Below are 18,717 nucleotides of genomic sequence, written 5' to 3' on the forward strand. Positions count from 1 at the left end.
AACTGCTGGCAACCCTATAAATGCATGCTGTGCACAATGTCCTGTCCTCAGTGTATGCATAACCACTATCTCATTGAATATGTGCTTTTATAGCCATAATAATAAATAGATGTGCTGACACTGGAGTCAGATTACATAAATTCAACTCCAAGTTTGGTCACTAGCCAGCTATATGACCTTAAGCACATTTCTTCACATTCTTAACCTCATTTTGTCTCTAAATTTTTCACCATAATACTAATGCTTACATCATTGGGTTAGTATGAGGATCAAATAAAAAAACACAGCAACAAGGAAATCAATGTAAAATTTATCAAAGAACTTGGTACATAGTGAACATGTAATAAATGTAAACAGGTTCTGTTGAATAAAAAAGATCAGATGAAGAGGTAATGAATAGATTCTTATTAGATTAATTTAAAAAATCAAAATCTCCATTGTATACAACATTATTGATATCTTTAAGTCATCTAAATATCTTAAAATGTATTTTGAGTGTGTAATGTTCTATAGATATATGGACATTTATAATATCTATTTTGCAAAAAATTAACTTATCTTTGCTTAATAAATTTTGGAAAATATTCTATTTTATTTATAATTCTTTTGTTTGTTTCTGAGCCTGCTTTGATTTTTTTAAAAAATGTCCTAACTCATCATATATTTTTAGAGAATTGACTTACATTATTTAAAATATTTATTTTGACCTATCTGAATAAAACACTTAGCTTTATTAGATGCAATAAATAATAGTTCATTGATATAGATTTTAAAACAGTTTAAAACATTAAAATGTTTCTAGAACAATTTTGACATTTTAATATTTTATTCCTAAATAATAGCTACCTATTCATTAACATTGTTACCTCAACAAATAGATAAAGTTCTGATTTTATTTCCATTAAAATTGTTTTTAAAATAAAGAGGGTACAGAGGACAGCTGCTACTGACTTTCTCAATGAAGATAATGTTATTCTATTAACTTAATTCTTATTTCTCTTGTTCCCTGTGCCTTCCTACTACATTGTAAGATGGTGGTTTTTCTGGTCTTATATAATCAATCTATTTTAACATGCTCCCTTTTCTGAGTCTTTTGCCTGCTTCCTCAATACTCTGCTTAAGCAGTTCTGACATCTCTGCCTCATTTACTTGGTGCTTCTGAGCTTTAAGGAACAATTTCTTGAAACATATTAGGGTATGTCCGGTATTCTTAATGCATTATTACTTTCTAAATGATGAGTGAGTGTCCCTATATGAGCAAACAATTTCCGACCAGCCTTTATTTCACCTTTCCTCAAAATCCATTCCCTAGCATGTTCTTCAGATTCTTGTCAGTACATATGAGCCAGGACGTGCAGGTCCTTTGCTGCATAATCTTTCCTTAGCAGGAACTGCACTTTTCCACTTGTGTTCTGGTGGGACTTGACCATGCCTATTGGTTCAGAGGCAGTGAGTGAAGATAGAGATTCATCAAAGGAGGCCAGGAATCATTTTCTCAGTGAGGGCTTTTCATAATCTTCAAGAAGCATGAGCCTAAACTCCTCTAGTAAGAGGATGGACTCTTCCTAGCCTCCTTAGAGTGTCCAAAGATATATAAAGGTTTCAAGCTCTCTGGCATCTCTACCAAATATCTTGCCCTCAGGTTCTCACTCCTTCTTCATGAGGGCTCAGGCTTCAACATGAGACATTTGTAACAGCTGTAAAGTCAGCTTCCTTTGTAGTCAGCACATCTTACAATTAAGACCCTGATTTTCAACACATTCTTGCCTCAAAGCTACAGGAGGGAAGGGTTTTCTAAAATAGTGCCAAGGACACTTTCTGGGTTTCACACTATACTCTGAATTATTTGGTTTGCTAATCTATGTCTGTTACTTTCTTCCTTGGGACGTCTGTGATGTTAATAACCACCAAATCACAATCTGTATAAGCATCACACTCATTCTTTCAAGCACTGAGGCTATTACATGGACCACTGCTAACATTCTACCTGTATTCTATCCTAATCCATGTTATTGACCGCATTTTACAGGATGCTATGAATTATTATCATCCCAGTTACCACCAGCAAGGGGGTCCTTGTTGACATCTGAACAGTAAGTGATCCAATTCCAGAATCCCATCCACCATGAACTCTTTTAACCTGAGTTGCCTAGATGCATACGCCAAAACAAAGATTTGATTATAAGTTAATTGCAGGAAGGATCCATAAAGGAGTAGAAAGTATAATAGAAAAAGAAATAAAATTAATGAAAGGTGCTTTTATTAATTTCCCAGGTTACCACTGAGAGTAACTGAGGTTCAAGTTTGAGGGAAACCTCTGCTACATGCCCAATTATCGAACCCAAGATTCAAGAAAGCTAGGATATCTATCCATCAATTCACTAGTGTCATTGAATGAGTGGTGATCACTAGCAGCCTAATCTAAGTCATTTTCAGCCTGTAAAGTGTGTGGCTCTAGAGAAATCTCTCTAGCAGAACGAAGGACACTGCTGACATACACAGCAATTGTGAGTGCGACTCCAACAGCATCTATTGTATCAATTGAGTCAAGTCAGGGTAATTTGCAATCTGGAGGTCAGTCATCTGGTTTGACATTTCCCAAATTAGCAGAAGCTTCCTCAGGATGCCAGAGAAAACACTGACTTTACTTGGTTACTAGGAAAAAATGTACATGAAAATCCATAGCCAGATTACCTTTAAAGAAGTAGAGTTCTCAAAGTAGGTGGTACTGGCTCCATGAGACATTTTGGAAATTTGTGGGGTCATTTCAGGTAAGACAAATGATAGGAGGGATAAACCTACAATTTAGTGATACTATACCAGGTATATTAGTTTCAATGCGCAAGGTATTCCTACAAAATTATCCCATTTCTCATAGGACTTTCAAATGACAACATGCCCCCATTCATATAGATGAAAGATATTTATAATAATCAGAGAACATTTTAGAGAAAAACAAAAAGTATTTTTTAATATTTTTCAATTCTCCAGAATATAGTCACTCTATATATTGAGAGTAGTTTGCTATTTATTTTACTCAAAACTTTACAAAATATTACTGTTTTGGAAAATTAACTCAATACTACTCTGGGTGATTAAATCCACATAGCAAACCTATATCACTCTGTATTTTAAAGTTTTAAATTTACAATCACTTTTAATTTATACTTAATATTTATTTTAAAATATTAAGAATTCTTTTAAAGTCAACATTCAGGTGAATACTGTTTTGTTTTTCTCAAATTCAAACATATTCATTGTAAGTGCAAGACATGATTACTATAGTATGTCACCTCATTTAGTACTGCCTAAGATTTATATTTTGAAATACATATTATTTTATTATATAAATTGCCTTCACATTAAGGCATATACAAATATTTGTTTCAATTTTATCTTGTATATTTGTAAAAAATAGTTTTTAGTGCTCCCTGTACCATCCAGATATGATATTAGTCTGAGTTAAAAATTATTGCTCTAAAAGGGTGCCCATCAATTTTACTTGTGATTCTTTTAAAAAATGCCAAGGAACAGGTTCCATCTCCTACAGATTCTGATCTATAAATTCTAGGCTGTGACCTGGGGGATCATGATTAGAATAATTAATAAGGTAGCCTCAACTATAGTATGATATATAAAATCATTGCCAACAATTTGGATAAAAAATTCCAAACTTTTTTTACCCCCTAAAATTAGTTTGTATATAAAATTAGAACTCTCATGTTTTCAATGAATCACAAATAAAACTACTTTGTTGAAATTAATTACCAAAATAATAAATTTCACAAACTTTTATAATATATGCTTCTTGAGGAAAGAACACTTGCATGTAGTAGTGAAGTCTAATCATTGATCAAAATAACTTAATGAATTCAATTTACTTTAAAACTAGTACAGAACGTTTTAGAATCACAATACTCTCTCAGTTTAATGTAAGAGAAAGAAATTAGTTCTAAAAATTAAGCTATATAATGATATTTACCTTAATAAAGAAAAAGGAAAGATTGGTTTCTGTTGTAAGAGTGTAGCATTTTAAAAACAACATGAAGTGGTTCAAAAGTTCAGAGTGAATAAATATTTAAGATGTTTGATTCTTGGTTGACTCTTAGCCAAACCACCCAAACTTTTTAAGTCTGAAAAAGTCAACTGGAATTGTTATAAGAACAGTCTGTCTTAGGATATTCTTGGCAGTGTTTTAACCTTGATCCTGTTGGGCCAGCAAAAAGAAAAAAAAAAAAAGTATAAGCATGGTTTTCTTTTCTGATGTTTTTCTTACCGAGCGTAGTTAAAAAAAAATTTTTTTTAAAGAAGAAACACACACTCACAAATGCAAAAATCAGAAAACATTCTGGCTCTATGTACTCTAAACTAATTTTTACTTCTGCTTTATAGCTTGTGATTCCCCCTCCCCCACACACACCCCCAATGTTTCCAGAAGCAGTGCTCTGCTTTTTTGACCACTTGCACCCAAAAAAGGAAAGAAAAGGATGGAACATTTTCAGTTTAATACTTTCCTAAATATCACTGAGTGTAGTTTTCTGATCATAAATGTGCCTCTGCTTCTAACCCTGTAATAAGTCCCAGATCATACGACCAATCTTCTAAAATAATAAAAATATAACGATGCTAATAATACTAATTGTTAATATTTATAAATTCTTGCTAGAGTCAGTCATTTACTAAGGTACATTGTTAAAAGTCACAAAAACACCAACATTATGCTTTGAAGTAAAACTTTTAAAGGTTTATTTTTCATGCCCTACACCTGAAGAGTTGAAATGGACTTGACAATAACGATTTGTAGTGCGTGTACCATGGAGAATGAATAAGAGGCTACATAGATTCAATAAATACTATAAACCGAATGGAAGTAGAGTGATGATAAACTACAAACAAGAGCTATAATTATGTTGTCTTTCATTTGTATAATCAAAATTCCTGTGATTAACTTTTTATCTTTCCTACTTTGTCCAAATGTAAGCTTTTAAATTTTCCAAGCTTTTTAATATTCCAATTAAGATATTCTAAGTGACTAAGCAAAGAAGTAATTAGAGGCAAGCAAAAAATAATTAAGGAACAGAGTATGCCTTGAAAATTGTCATTTAGGAGATTTATTTTCAATATGTGTTGTTTCTTCTGTGAACATGATATCAGATACTTATGATTAAAAGTAACATTGATAACATTTATAATAATTTTATGTTAATTAACTGCCAAAGAAGGCTCTATGTCTTTAAAGCTTATTTAAAACATTTTATAGTTGTGCTAGAAAAGATAATTTCTAACAAGAATGAACGAATCAATCAGACTCTACCTACACCAAATGTATTGAAAGTTAGTATGCTATGGAAAATAAATTTTGAAGTAATGATCTGAAGTTCTAATGTAAATTGTTTAAACAAATCTGCAAGCCTGAATACTGATGTTGGCAAGTACAGAAAGCCATGCTGACATCACCTTACAAACATCTGTTTTTCCTTCCCATCCATGACAAGAAGTGTTCTTCTACTCTCAAGGTCACTATGTCCCCTACCTGTGACATGGATACTTTGTCCAGCTTTCTAATGACCTTAATTCTTTAATTCCTGAGTTTAACCCTTCTCTTCTGTATCTTCAAACTCTCTTTTCCACTCACACAAAGAACTTCAACTTCTCAAGATACTACCCTGCTTGAGAGCTTTTCATTTTTTTACTTATCATTTACTTTCTTGAATCCATGTATTTTAGCCCACATTCTCCTGAATCTCTCTTATAGACCTAAAAGTAAGTTGGCAACTTCATCTCACCAACCCTCAAACTCCATATGTTCCCAGAAAAAAAATTTTTTTTTTAATTTCAGGGAGAGAAACCATATTTTACCTATTTGATTAAGTTAGAAACCTGGACTCATTCTCAGAACCTCACTTTTCTTTACTTGTCCATCTTAACTCATCATATATAACATGTCAGTCTTATCTTTCAAATACCACCGAACATCTTTTTAGTTTAGTCTTTCATCATCTGTCTCCTTAATTATTTTATTACAAGAATACTTTGCTTAGTCTTTCTCCAATCTATTTAGTGAATGTAAAGCTTATCTCTTCTCTCTCTCCCCTGGACAACTTCAGTGGTCCCCATTCATGATGCCGGATAAGCACTTCCAGGATAAGCCACATTAAATTAACTCTATCAAAGCAACCATTTCATCATGTAATTATTGCCTAGTGACTTGAGGATTTTCAGACACAAACCGTGCCTACCTTACTACAGCCATAGCCCCAGAGCTGGATATATGCTGGGCACAGAGTAATTGTTTATTAGATAATGGAATAAGTGAGACTGGACACTACCCAAGTAAAAAAGGCATGAAAAATATGCAACTGATCTGTGACTGCCTCCCCTGAAATAAAAAATAAAATAATGTGGTTATGTAAGAAATAAAGTGGGAGGAGTAAGGTTATGAAAGTGCTTATTTTTTTCAGATACTATTTGAAGTTTACATTTCTTACAAAAACTGTGTCTACTGGCCAACATTTGGAAGTTTTCATGCTCTTTTAAGATCAATAAGTATTTAAAGTCTGTCAAAACTTGGAGCAGCAGATTTACAAGTGTTTGGCTGACAAAGAGATAACAGCCTGTTTCCTTTATCTCAAACATAATTGTGGTTCAAGGATAGTACAAGGTTTACTTTGTTTGAAAAAACATAAGCAGCATTCATTAAGAGCAAAGTTATATAATATTTTCATCAATCCAGATAAGATAGGCGTTGTCAATTCATCTTATTTACCCTACTCAGCATTACAAAGTATGAACATGTAACTCAGTTCCACCTTTGATTGTTTTATGGATGGGGAGTGATAGCACCGAACATGGGAGCAACCTTGGCATTGATATACTTTTCAATCTTTCCTCTGTTCTATTGGCTAAACAAGGCCTCTCTTTTTCCACATTGGTCAAGATGGAAACTATTGGAATATACTGAGTCTAACAGGATACAAGCAGAGGTGTATGGCAAAGCAAACACACACACACACACACACACAAACCCCATCAACTCTAATGGCAATAACAAAGTTGGTAATTAGTATTGTCTAAGCCATTTACTATAGTCAGTTTTGTGAAAAGCTTATGTATATTACCTAAGAACATTCCACAAAATCCTATTTTTAATTTTTGCCAATCTGGTAATTGAAAACAATGTGACTGTAAATTTTTTCTTCAAAAACTAATAAGTTAGAATATGTTTTTATATGTTTATTGATATTTGTATTTCTGCCTTGGATTACTTTTGTAATAAAATATTTATTTCCTATTTCATTTGAGATTTGTCTTTAGGAAGGATAGTAAGCCATCATAGATCTTGAAATGATTTTTCTTCTTTTTTTTTTTTGCTGCTTTTAGTTTGATGTATATTTTCTTTAAATGTGATTTCTAGCAGGATCTCAATTTGAAAAGCATACAGAGTACAGGCTGGAAAGAAAAGGAGTGAAGCACAGCAGGTGACTGATAGAACTTACTGGGTAACTATTGCCCTTTTCTAACAGGGGCCCCTGAACCCAGCTCTGCTTTATGGTTGCACTACGGAAATATTAGTCCAGTTTTGCCAGATAGTCTGGTTGTTTTTCCAAGGAAACTGGTTATCTTTGTATTTGAAATTTTATAATGTTTAAATGTTGCATAATTTAAAAACCCCTCTTTGAATAGCAAACGAAATAGATTTCCTGGTTGCTGCTGCCTTGGCTGCCACCAGTTTGTGATTTATGGTTTGCGTCTTTAAGATCTTGCTCTGAAAGTAATGCCTAATCCAAAATAATATACTCACATATGTTCTGTTGTGCTGTTACCTTAGCACTGACAGTTTCTAGCTCATCTCATAAATTTTGGCAAGTGATGTGTGCTAGGTATCCAACTTATTTTCCCCCAGAGGTCAGCTAAATGTATCATTTCTTTCCCTCATGCTTTGAAATGGACCATTTTTACATCCAAAAACTGCTAAATTTTTTTGTATATTGGCTCTTTTAATCACTTGATATATCTGTATATTTCTGAATGAGTAACCCACTGCAATATTATAATAGAATGTTCAGTTTGGAGGGTCGACTTACATTACCCAGCATTCTCAAAAACTATGATTAGTGCATAATTTATTCTTTAAAGTAGGCTAAAAATCACCTCAATAAATGCAATTAATTAAAAAATTATATATTACTAAAGAAAAATAACGACTTCATATGAAGCTGCCCTGTATTTCTTCCATCTCTCCCTCTCTCTCTCACAAACACATACACATTCACACATACACAAGCCTGATACCGTTTTGTGACCTTTTCTTATGTGATTTTCAGACTTTTTCTGAATTATGTGCATAACTTGGTTGCATAATTATATAATACTGAAAATTAGAGTCAAAATAAAAACAAAACCATTTTATGAAACATTTCTATTCATAAAGTCAGGGATTTCTTGGCTTATGGATTATAGACTGTTAATGTGCATACAGATAAGCTTCAGAAATTCTGAAAAGCTCCTATAATACTTTCTTATATGTTTGTATTGTCCTGGAGATGTCACAAACCCTACTGGGTTGTCAAAGAGTATTGTGATCTAAGAATAATGAATAGCTGCTGATTATTTCCAAGATTTGTGACACATGAAAATATCAAATACAACTGCAAGTTTTTAAACATTCTTTGATAATTATCAGTGGACAATAAATACATGAGAGGTGGTCTATTCTAAAAATAAGAGCAACTAATGCTTTAGTGACACCTTATTTTACTAAATTAGATAGGAAAAGTAAATTATAACCAATTTTCCCTTCCTGTTGGTGGCTATATTCTCTTCCTAAAAGTAATTATCATATTACTACTAATGACTGTTAAAATAATTATTGCTCTATTGCTACCAGTTACTGAGCACTCACAATGTATTATCTACCGTGACAAGAATGTTGAATGCAGTACCCCATTTCACTCTCAAGAAGTCTCAAGTATTAGTTATATTATTATCATTTCATACAGTGATTTTAGGAAATTGCTTATATGATTAGTGGCTGAGCCAGAATTAGAATTTTGACTCTACTTTTTTCTCTCTAAGGTTAAAATGAAATCTTCTCTTCCTTGCTTTCTTGCTTCCCTGCATCTTGAGTAGTAAATCCCAATAACGGCTTTTTATTAAACATAAGACTATTACAATGACAAAATGTTAGCAGCTGAATCTTTGTAAGACTAATCCATTCCTAGAAATGTTAGGGCTGTAATGAACTGATTACTGCTCTTCATGAAAAGCTGTGTTTAGCATGAAGCTTGTCAATGGTCAAAGCTGCTGCCTTTATTAAAAAGTCAAAGAACAATCATTCATGACTTTTCTTACTCTTAACTCAGGGAGCTTTGGGGTTGATAGAACACAAATGCAAAGACACAGAAACATATTTGTGAGTCTGTACCAAGGGAATATTTTAAAAGAAAGATATTGTTGCAAAAGAAATTTTTGAACTCAATTTCTTAAGCTCCCCTTAATATCAACAGGCAGTTATAATGGACTTAAACTTTAACCCATATAATAGTGAGAACTCAAGATGGGTTCTTGATGAGGGAGCACTGGCCATCCCTTCTAGCCCCAAGAGTTTGTGGGATTAGAATAAAAGACAGAGATAAGGCATAGAGATAAAATCCCAAGTTCCAGCTTTCCCTCTCCTTGAGGCGCAACCTCTTAAGATTAGAAATGTCCATGTAATTATGAGAAAACCTCAGAATGTTGAAATATGTTGCCATGACATAACCCAGAGAGGACACTGGTCTTTGGAAAAAGTCTAGGTATTACAGCTAAATTGTATTTGGAGTTGAGTGTGTGGCAGGCACTGTTCTCAGTGCTGATGGATATTAACTTAACAACCCTATAATTATAGGTAGCATTATTTTAAAAATAAAGAAACTGGTGCACATTGACATAGACTAAGTTCTCCAAGATAACGCATCTAATAATCCTGGAGCTGAGATTTGAAGACAGTCTGAAGCTGGAAGCCATTCTCTAATGATGAAAATATGAAGTCTTCCCAGGTGAAGCATGATGGTGCCTCTTTTAGGTGGGTAGCATGAAATTATCAAACTGGTTATACATATAAGTGACATTTAAAAACTTGTATAGACACAAACCAATTAATTAATTAAAAGAGTAGAGTAAGATGGAGGAATTACTGTGTCACTGAATTCCTATGTAATATTTTTATTTCGTGATGCTAATTAAGGTTATTGCTCTAGTACTTTAGTGTATTTTATGTCTACATTCTGCACAGCCAAGGTAAAGAATGCGTGTGGGTGGTAGGTGTTGACCTCATAATGTGAGTAGCTGAGGCCATTAAAGAATGGCTTGGAAAACCTGGGAATGGCAGGAATAAAGGCAGTATGCCAGATACATAACCCTTCATAGTAAAACCCACAAAGCTCTTTCTAAAGCAGAATTTTATTTACTTATTGGTGGAAAAAGCATATTAGTCATGGTTCTCTAGAGAATAGAACCAATATACGACATGTTAAATTAGAAATATATATATGTGCTGGAGAACCAGGAAAGCCAGAGTTGTAATTCATTCTCAGTCTGAAGACATGAGAATTGGGGGGACAATGGTGTAAGACTTGGAATGAGTCTGGAGCCAACGTCGGAGTGCAGGAGAAGGTGGATATCCCAGCTCAAGCAGAGAGAACACATTTGCCCTCCTCCACCTTTCTGTTCTACATAGGCCTTGAACAGATTGGATAATACCTGCCCTCATGTGTGAGGGTGTTCTTCTTTACTCAACCTACTGATTCAAATGTGAATCTCTTCCATAAATAGCCTCATAGACATGCGGAGAAATCATGCTTTACCTGCTGTCTGTTCTTCCGTTAGCCTTGTCAAATTGATATAAAATTAACCATCACTGCTGGTGTGGAGTGGATTGTTTTTTCCAGTCCTGAATTTAGATTATAAATATTGGTGTGGCTTCTTAAAATTACACATGGCCAGAGCCAACCATGGACAAACTGGTCAGAATATCTGAGGATGGGCCCTAGGTATTGGCATGTTTATACCTCCCAGGTGACTAATGTGGGGTCAAGGTTATCCCTGGGAAAGAGGGTGACACCTCTTTCCACTCTTCCTACACCTTTTGAAAATGGCGGTAGGACTTTTCTCCATGGGAGGTGAAGTTTAGTGTTGCAGTACATTTGTTTTTTCAGATGCAGATGTCCTTACATGCTCTCCCACTGGCACAACTTCCTTCCCTCCCCCAATCCTCAGCCTCATAGAGAGGTGGAGTGTAGCATCCAGTGATCTGCTCTCTTGGCTAGATTCTTAAATCATACATCTGTTTAGAGAGGAATTTTGTCAGTTCTGGGTAATAAAACATGACTTTGGAAGTAATCTGTATTTGATTTAATCTGTATTTGATTTAAATTTTATTTACCACAAATTAAAAATAAAAATTAAAAGCAAGTTTTTTCATTGTTGTTGGCAACCTCCTTAAAACCCTCCTTAAGTAGAAATGTTTGACTGGCCACTGGCCATTTTTTAGGTAATTTTCAGAAATTTTTACAAATGGGGAAAAAGAGAGCAAGAAATTTCAGTGAATGAAGCCAAAACTGTCAAAACACAATAATTTGGTTCCAAGATTTTTGGAAAGATGCATTCTTTCTCCTAAATCTTTTACACATGGTTTTCATAATATTTACATTTTTTTTAAAAAAAACTTTCCATTCTGAATCATAAGCACAAATACATATTTCTACCCTGGGGATAATCCTTAAGAAACTTCTCATTAGTATGTAAAACCCATAAACTATAACATGCTGCTGTTGAAAAGCTTTAACCTGCAAACACATGATATTTTATTTGTAAAACGTTGTATTAGTTCTGAGAACAAAAATATTTTTTATTAAAAATCAGTATACCTTGCCATATGATTACACTACTGATTTGTTTTAACTATGGCAATTGATTTTCCCCCCTATTTAATAGTATCTAAGTGATACTATTATGAATGATAGTAATGTCTTTGTGATACTATTAGATATGTGGTACTAATGTATATGTGACTCACTTTTTCAAAACTGCATCTTCTTTATTTTGCGTACTTTAATTTCAGAACAAAATTTAAAAATAAACACACAAAAAAACACAATCCACAACATCCAAACCTGATGTCAAATATGAGGGGAGCCATGAAGACACTACACAGATGACACAAGGTCTACAGGAAGAAACTTTTAATCACTTTTTCCATGTGAGAGGCATCCTTATAACTCCCAATGGGGGGAGATCACCAGGAACAGCAGCACTGGGTTTTTCTGCTGTCACTTCATCTTCATTAGTGCCTAGGCCTAGCTTGATCATATAGTAGATTTGGTTGGAGTGGGTCTGGGGACCCTCAAGTGAGAAGCCAGAAAAGAGCAGCATAGTTTCAAACAGCAACACCTCAAGGTCCTTGACAGCCTTGTCATTCTTGTTTGCTTCTGCCTTCTGCCACTGTCTCCACAATGGGGTGATCAGGGTTGATCTCCAGGTGCTTTTTGGACATCATGTAGCCCATTGGAGAGTTATTCCAAAATGCCTGGGCTTTCACGATAGCTCCAAGCTAGCTGTCCATCTGTAGGTGCTAGTCACAATGCAGCAGGGTGAAGACACAAGCCTATTGGAGACTGTCAGCTCTCAACCTTCTTATCCAAGATACCTTTTGCAAGCTTGCAGAGGTTCTCAAACTTGGCCTTGCTTTCTTCCACTTTCTTCTCTCCATCCTCAGGTAGCTTCAGGCCCTCCTTGATAACTGAGATCAAGGTCTACCCATCAAATTCCTTGAGCTGATGCACACAGTACTCATCACTAGGTTCCATCATATACGGTACCTCGAAGCCCTGCTTCTGCACTCACTACACAAAATGAGAGTTGGCAACCTGCTCTTTCCTCTCACCAGTGATGTAATAGATGGACTTCTGGGTTACCATCATGTGAGAGACATATTCCGAAAGAGAAGTCATTTCATCTCCAGAGTGGGAAGTATGACAGCACAGAAGCTCAGAAAGGCATCGCCAATTAGTCAATAAAAATATAAAATGCATTTAAAATTTTAAAGAATAGATTTAGAGAAAATAATGTATTTATAAATTGTTGATGCCATATGAAATATCACACATAGACTGAAATGTAAGTAACAAAAAATAGAGATAACTAAAATATGGGTGACCTGTTAAGATGCATCCCATACTCTATTAAAACTGTAAGCTTGAGAAAATATCATTTGAATTATTTCTTTGTGCAACATAGGTGAATATTCCAATTGTCCATCTGATATCTGAAATCTATAGGAAAAGTTGTAATCTGATTGATAATTCATTAACAAACAATTTAAACTTAAGTAACTGGCTATACTTTTATGCATTTATATTTAATCCATAGGTAATTTCTAGTAATTTGTCTGGCAATAAATAAAATAAATGAAGACCAGTTATTTGTCATGATTAATGTAGAGCTCAACCTTATTATTCTAGAAGCTTTTTAAAAATTGTCATTTTATTCAAGAGTCAATATCACAACTACAGAGGCCAAATACTCCATTTGACTTATGACTATTTTGAATGACCTAAAGTTCATATTTCAATGGTAATTTTCCATCTGAAAAACCTGAGATATGAGTCACAATTTATGTCTTTCCAACTGTAGTTATATTCATAGCTTGATATACATAAAAACTATATCATAATACTAGAGAAACACCCTGTATTCATTTTTTGTAGCATATTACCACATTTTTTATATTTTTATTGCTATAGGAGCAAAACCTTTAACAAACAAAATATCTTTAAATATATAATTTGAGTCAAGCAAAAATGTTTCTTTCTCCCTCCCTTTCTCTCAAATAAAAACAAAAAATAAAATAAAAATTATTTTGTACCATGAAATCTGAAATAGGTTTTACCTAGCATCAGTGTCCTTGAAGGGCTGTGTTACTTCCTCAGGCTCCAGAGGATAATTTGTTTCTTTGCTCTTTCCAGTTCTTAGAAGCTTCCTGTATTCCTTGGATCATGGCCTTTTCCCCTGTCTTTAAGGTACTTCCAACCTCACCTTCCATAGCCACAAGTCCTTTTTTTCTGACTCTGATCCTCTTTCCTTGCTTATATAAGAGCTCTTGTGATTACATTGGACCTACCTGGATAATCCAAGATAATCTCCCCCCTTCTCAAAATTCATAATCACATCTGCAAAATCCTTTTTAACATGTAAGGTAATATATTTACAGGTTCTAAGGATTACAGCATGAATGTTTTGGAATCATTATTCAGTCTAGCATACACACACACACACACAAGAGAACATACTTCAGAATTTAACATTTCTATAGAATGATTTTATGATTAATGACCATCAGCTGTCTGGATTGTAATTAGTGAAAACTGGTAATGCCTCACCTGGTGTTATAAACCTTATTTAACCTGATATTATAATCCATCTGCATTGCAAAATAATTACAACTCAGCGAACTCACTTTGAATATAAAATACGATTTAAGATTTTGGAGAATAATGTATTCAGCATGTACTCTATTGAAGGACACATTTTGGGTTAGGCAATGGTGGGGAATGTAGATACAAAGGTCAATAATAAGTGATATCTGTCAAAGATGAACAAAAAGAACCTATGAGGCAGATAATGTAATATAAGCTCAATAATGTAAATTATTATAATGTAAAAGAAATCAAAATGGTATGAAGGAACAGAAATGGCAAACAACTTTTGATATGGGACACTGGTTAAAAACTTCACAATAGAATTAGTCATTGGGGAGGTGATCTAAGTTGGCAGCAGAGTGGGTAGAAGGCCACTTCCCAGGACCAAACTGGAATTACAACTAAAATATAGAACAATCAACTGGACAGAAGTCTTGTAACCAAGAATTTATGGAAAAAGTCACGTTGAGACTGGCAGGAAGGGAAGAGTTGGGGAAAGGACTGGCTCCACTCCCATGGGGAAGTGGCTAATAGTCTGAGGGATATCTCATCCTCAAAAGTTTTCAACCCCACACCAGCCTCCCCTGCCTAGAGCACCAGAGCTGGGAAGAGGTGCCCATATAACATCTGACTGTGAAAATCAGCAAGGATTCTGTCCACCAGGGAGAGACGGGCATCTGCTAGAGACACAGGCACTCTCTTAAACGGCCAACACACAACATCTCACTTGCAGCCACTCACCCTACGCTCTGCTGGAGGGAAGGCAGAGCGGACTAGAATCACATGAGGAGACCAGGGTTTGTGGCCCTGGGAAGAGAGCTCAAGGGAGAGCAGTCATTATTCCTGTACTGAGTCCCTCTCCCACACCACAGGCAGCATCTTTCTTGGGTGGCGCACTCCCCTCCTTACTGCATCAGCCTAGGGGAATGAGGTAGCCCCACCCTCTGGACTCCCTGTCCTGGGAACCTGCAGAGCTCACTCCCTGCTGAGGAGTTAACAGCCAAGGTGTAGCTCTCTGGGCAAACTCAGAGGGTAAAGACAGTCTATTCAATAAATGGTGTTGAGAAAATTGGACAAATATGTGCAAAAAAATGAAACTTGACCACCTACTTACACCATAAACATGAATAAACTCAAAATGGATTAAAGATTTAAATGGTGGACTCAAAACCATGAGTCCTAGAAGAAAACATAGGCAGTAAAATCTCAGATATTTCTCATAGCAAGGTTTTTTTTTCTGATATATCTCCTTGGGCAAGGGAAACAAATAAAAAAATAAACAAATAGGACTACAACAAACTAAAAAGTTTTTGCACCACAAAGGATACCATAAGCAAAATGAAAAGACAACCCACTGAATGGGAGAACATATTTACCAATGATGTACCTGATAAAGGTTAATATCCAAAATTTATTTTAAAAACTTATACAACTAGACACCAAAAACAAACAAATAATCCAATTAAAATTTGGGCAAAGGATCTGAATAGACACTTCTCCAAAGAGGACATACAGATGGCCAATAGAAATATGAAAAGATGTTCAAAGTTACTAATCATCAGAGAGATGCAAATTAAAACCACAACGAGCTATCACTCCATGCCTGCCAGAATGGCACCATCAACAAATCAACAAACCAGTGCTGGCGAGGGTGTGGAGAAAGGGAACCTAGTGCACTGCTGGTGGGCATGCAGACTGGGGCAGCCACTGTGGAAAGCAGTATGGAGTTTCCTCAAAAAATTAAAAATGGAACTGCCTTATGACCCAGTGGTTCCACTTCTGGGAATATATCCAAAGAAACCCGAAACACTGATTCAAAAGAATATATGCACCCCTATGTTCATTTCAGCATTATGTATAACAGTCAAGATTTCGAAGCATCCCAAGTGCCCATCAGTAGATGAGTGAATAAAAAAAGCTGTAAATTAAAAATGTGTAAATGTAACATTTAAAAAAAGACAGTAAAAATAGAAGGGTCTCTTACCTTTTGGGACAGCATGGATGGACCTGGAAAATATTATGCTAAGTGAAATAAGCCAGTCAGAGAAAGACAAATATCATATGATCTCACTTATATGTGGAATCTAATGAACACAATAAATAAATAAACAAAATAGAAACAGACTCATAGATACAGAATATAGACTGACAGTTATCAGAGAAGGGGTTTGAGGGGCTGGGTGAAAAAGGTGAAGGAATTAAGCAAAAAGCAAAACAAAAACAACTCATAGACACAGACAACTGTAGGGTAACTAGCAGAGGGTAAGGGAGGTGGGGCGGTAGAAGAGGGTAAAGAGGGGACAAATGGTGATGGAAGGAAACGACTTTGGGTGGTGAACACACAATACAATATGCAGATGATGTTTTATAGAATTGTACACTTGGAACCCACATAATTTTTAAATCAATGTCACCTCAATAAGTTCAACATTAAAAAGAATTAGTCATTGATTTTGATTATAAAAGATGAAAAGCATTTTGACCAGTGGAGATAAAGAGGGGAGAGAAAGAGGTCATTCTAGGGAATGAGAACCATTTATGAGAAAATACAGGAGCAGAAAGCATGTGGTTGGAAACATATCAGCAGCTAGACTGATGCAAAAAGCGTGGATGATGTGTATGACCAAATGTTATGGTTTGAAAGACTGGTTAGAATCAGATTACGGAGAAATTTTAATGCCATACCAGGGAACTGGAATTCTGTCACAATGTGAAGCCACCAAAGAATTCTAAAATAGAAAGTGATTTTTTGAGATATGATTTGTTTTCAGTGTCTACTCTCACGCAGACATTTTTTTGGTAATGGGGATAGAGTATGGACCTTACACTCTAACGCTATCTGAGGAGGAGGCATTTAAGTTCCTCAGTGGAATTTTCCTTTCCCCAGAAGGGGGCAGCACAATCCCTGTGTAAGTAGGTAGACTAGTCCTTTCCAGAATGTCTCCACAAGCCTTTGGGAAATGAGAGCCTGGATATTGTCATTCTTCTCAGCTTTAAAGAGAAAATCCCTATAAAAAAACTTGCGCACTTAGAAAAACATTAACTCCTTCGGACCAGGGCATCTAGTATCGTAGTAATTCATGCTCATTTCCCCATCTGAGTTCCTGATAGAAAGTTTTATTCTCCTTTCCCCAGACTCCATGACAAAATCTTTGTTTCAATCCTCTGTCTAGATTTACTCAGACAGCATATTAGAAAGCAATAAGTTTTTTTGGCTCCAATTTACCTTTAATTATATTAAATGAGCATTCAAAGCCATTTGGCTGTAAACGTATAACAAGGTTCATAGTTCTTTTATCCTATGCAGCCTTTGACTGGTGTAGAATCATGCACCATGGCAAGACTTTTCCTACCAGCTACTAAGCCATGTTCTCCTCCTTCACAAACATAAAATCAGATCGATTGAAGAGATTCTAGGTGGTAATATGGAAAGTCTCATATGCCTTTATGTAAATCAACCACTGAACCACTATCTGTCTTTAAGCTTTGCTTTCATACCCTCCCTCAACCTTCCTTTGCACAATGACAATTAAAATCAGGCAATTCAAGTCTCTGTCCAGTCTGTCCTTGAAATGCCATGGGACTGCCACTCCACTTTTTCCTATCTCATTGGTATGGCTTCCAAATTATTTTTCTGTGATCATTGAACATTCTGCTCTTAAAGCCAATACTTAATTTGCTAAGATTACTCCACAGCTGGCCTTATAGAGAATCCCCAGCATATACAAGAAGACATTAAAGTGGAATCTATGGTTTAATATGAGAATATATGAAAGAGTTTGGGTGTATTATCTGTTCATTGAAAGTACCTTGTGATTCTTGCAAAGAGACCAAAAATTGAAGTCTCTTTATACTTTAGTGCTTCATTAGTATAATGATGGGATTTGAATACATGACCTAGACTTGCTCTAAATTTTTCTAGCTCATAATAGAGCTGTGCTTTGGCACACATAGGGGATACTCATCACTTTTGTGTATTTATCTGCATAATGAATAGACATTTCTTAGAGTGCTACGCTTTCTCTTATATTTGGATCAATATGATAGTGGGCCTCTAGGTTCACTTTCTGGCTGTGTGATCTACACTTCCTCTTTACCTTTCAGAATATGAGATTTAATTTCACATTTCAAAAAAAACAGACACAGACAAATTTCTGCAGTTGGAAGTACAGGAACATCACTGAATATTAGAATCTGTGACTATTCAGTAGGCAGATATCAAGGGTCTAACTGACTAACATGTAGAGAATGTGCTTCCATA

Source organism: Miniopterus natalensis, chromosome 8 (genome assembly GCF_054644295.1).
Source record: "Miniopterus natalensis isolate mMinNat1 chromosome 8, mMinNat1.hap1, whole genome shotgun sequence".
Classification (NCBI taxonomy): Eukaryota; Metazoa; Chordata; class Mammalia; order Chiroptera; family Miniopteridae; genus Miniopterus; species Miniopterus natalensis.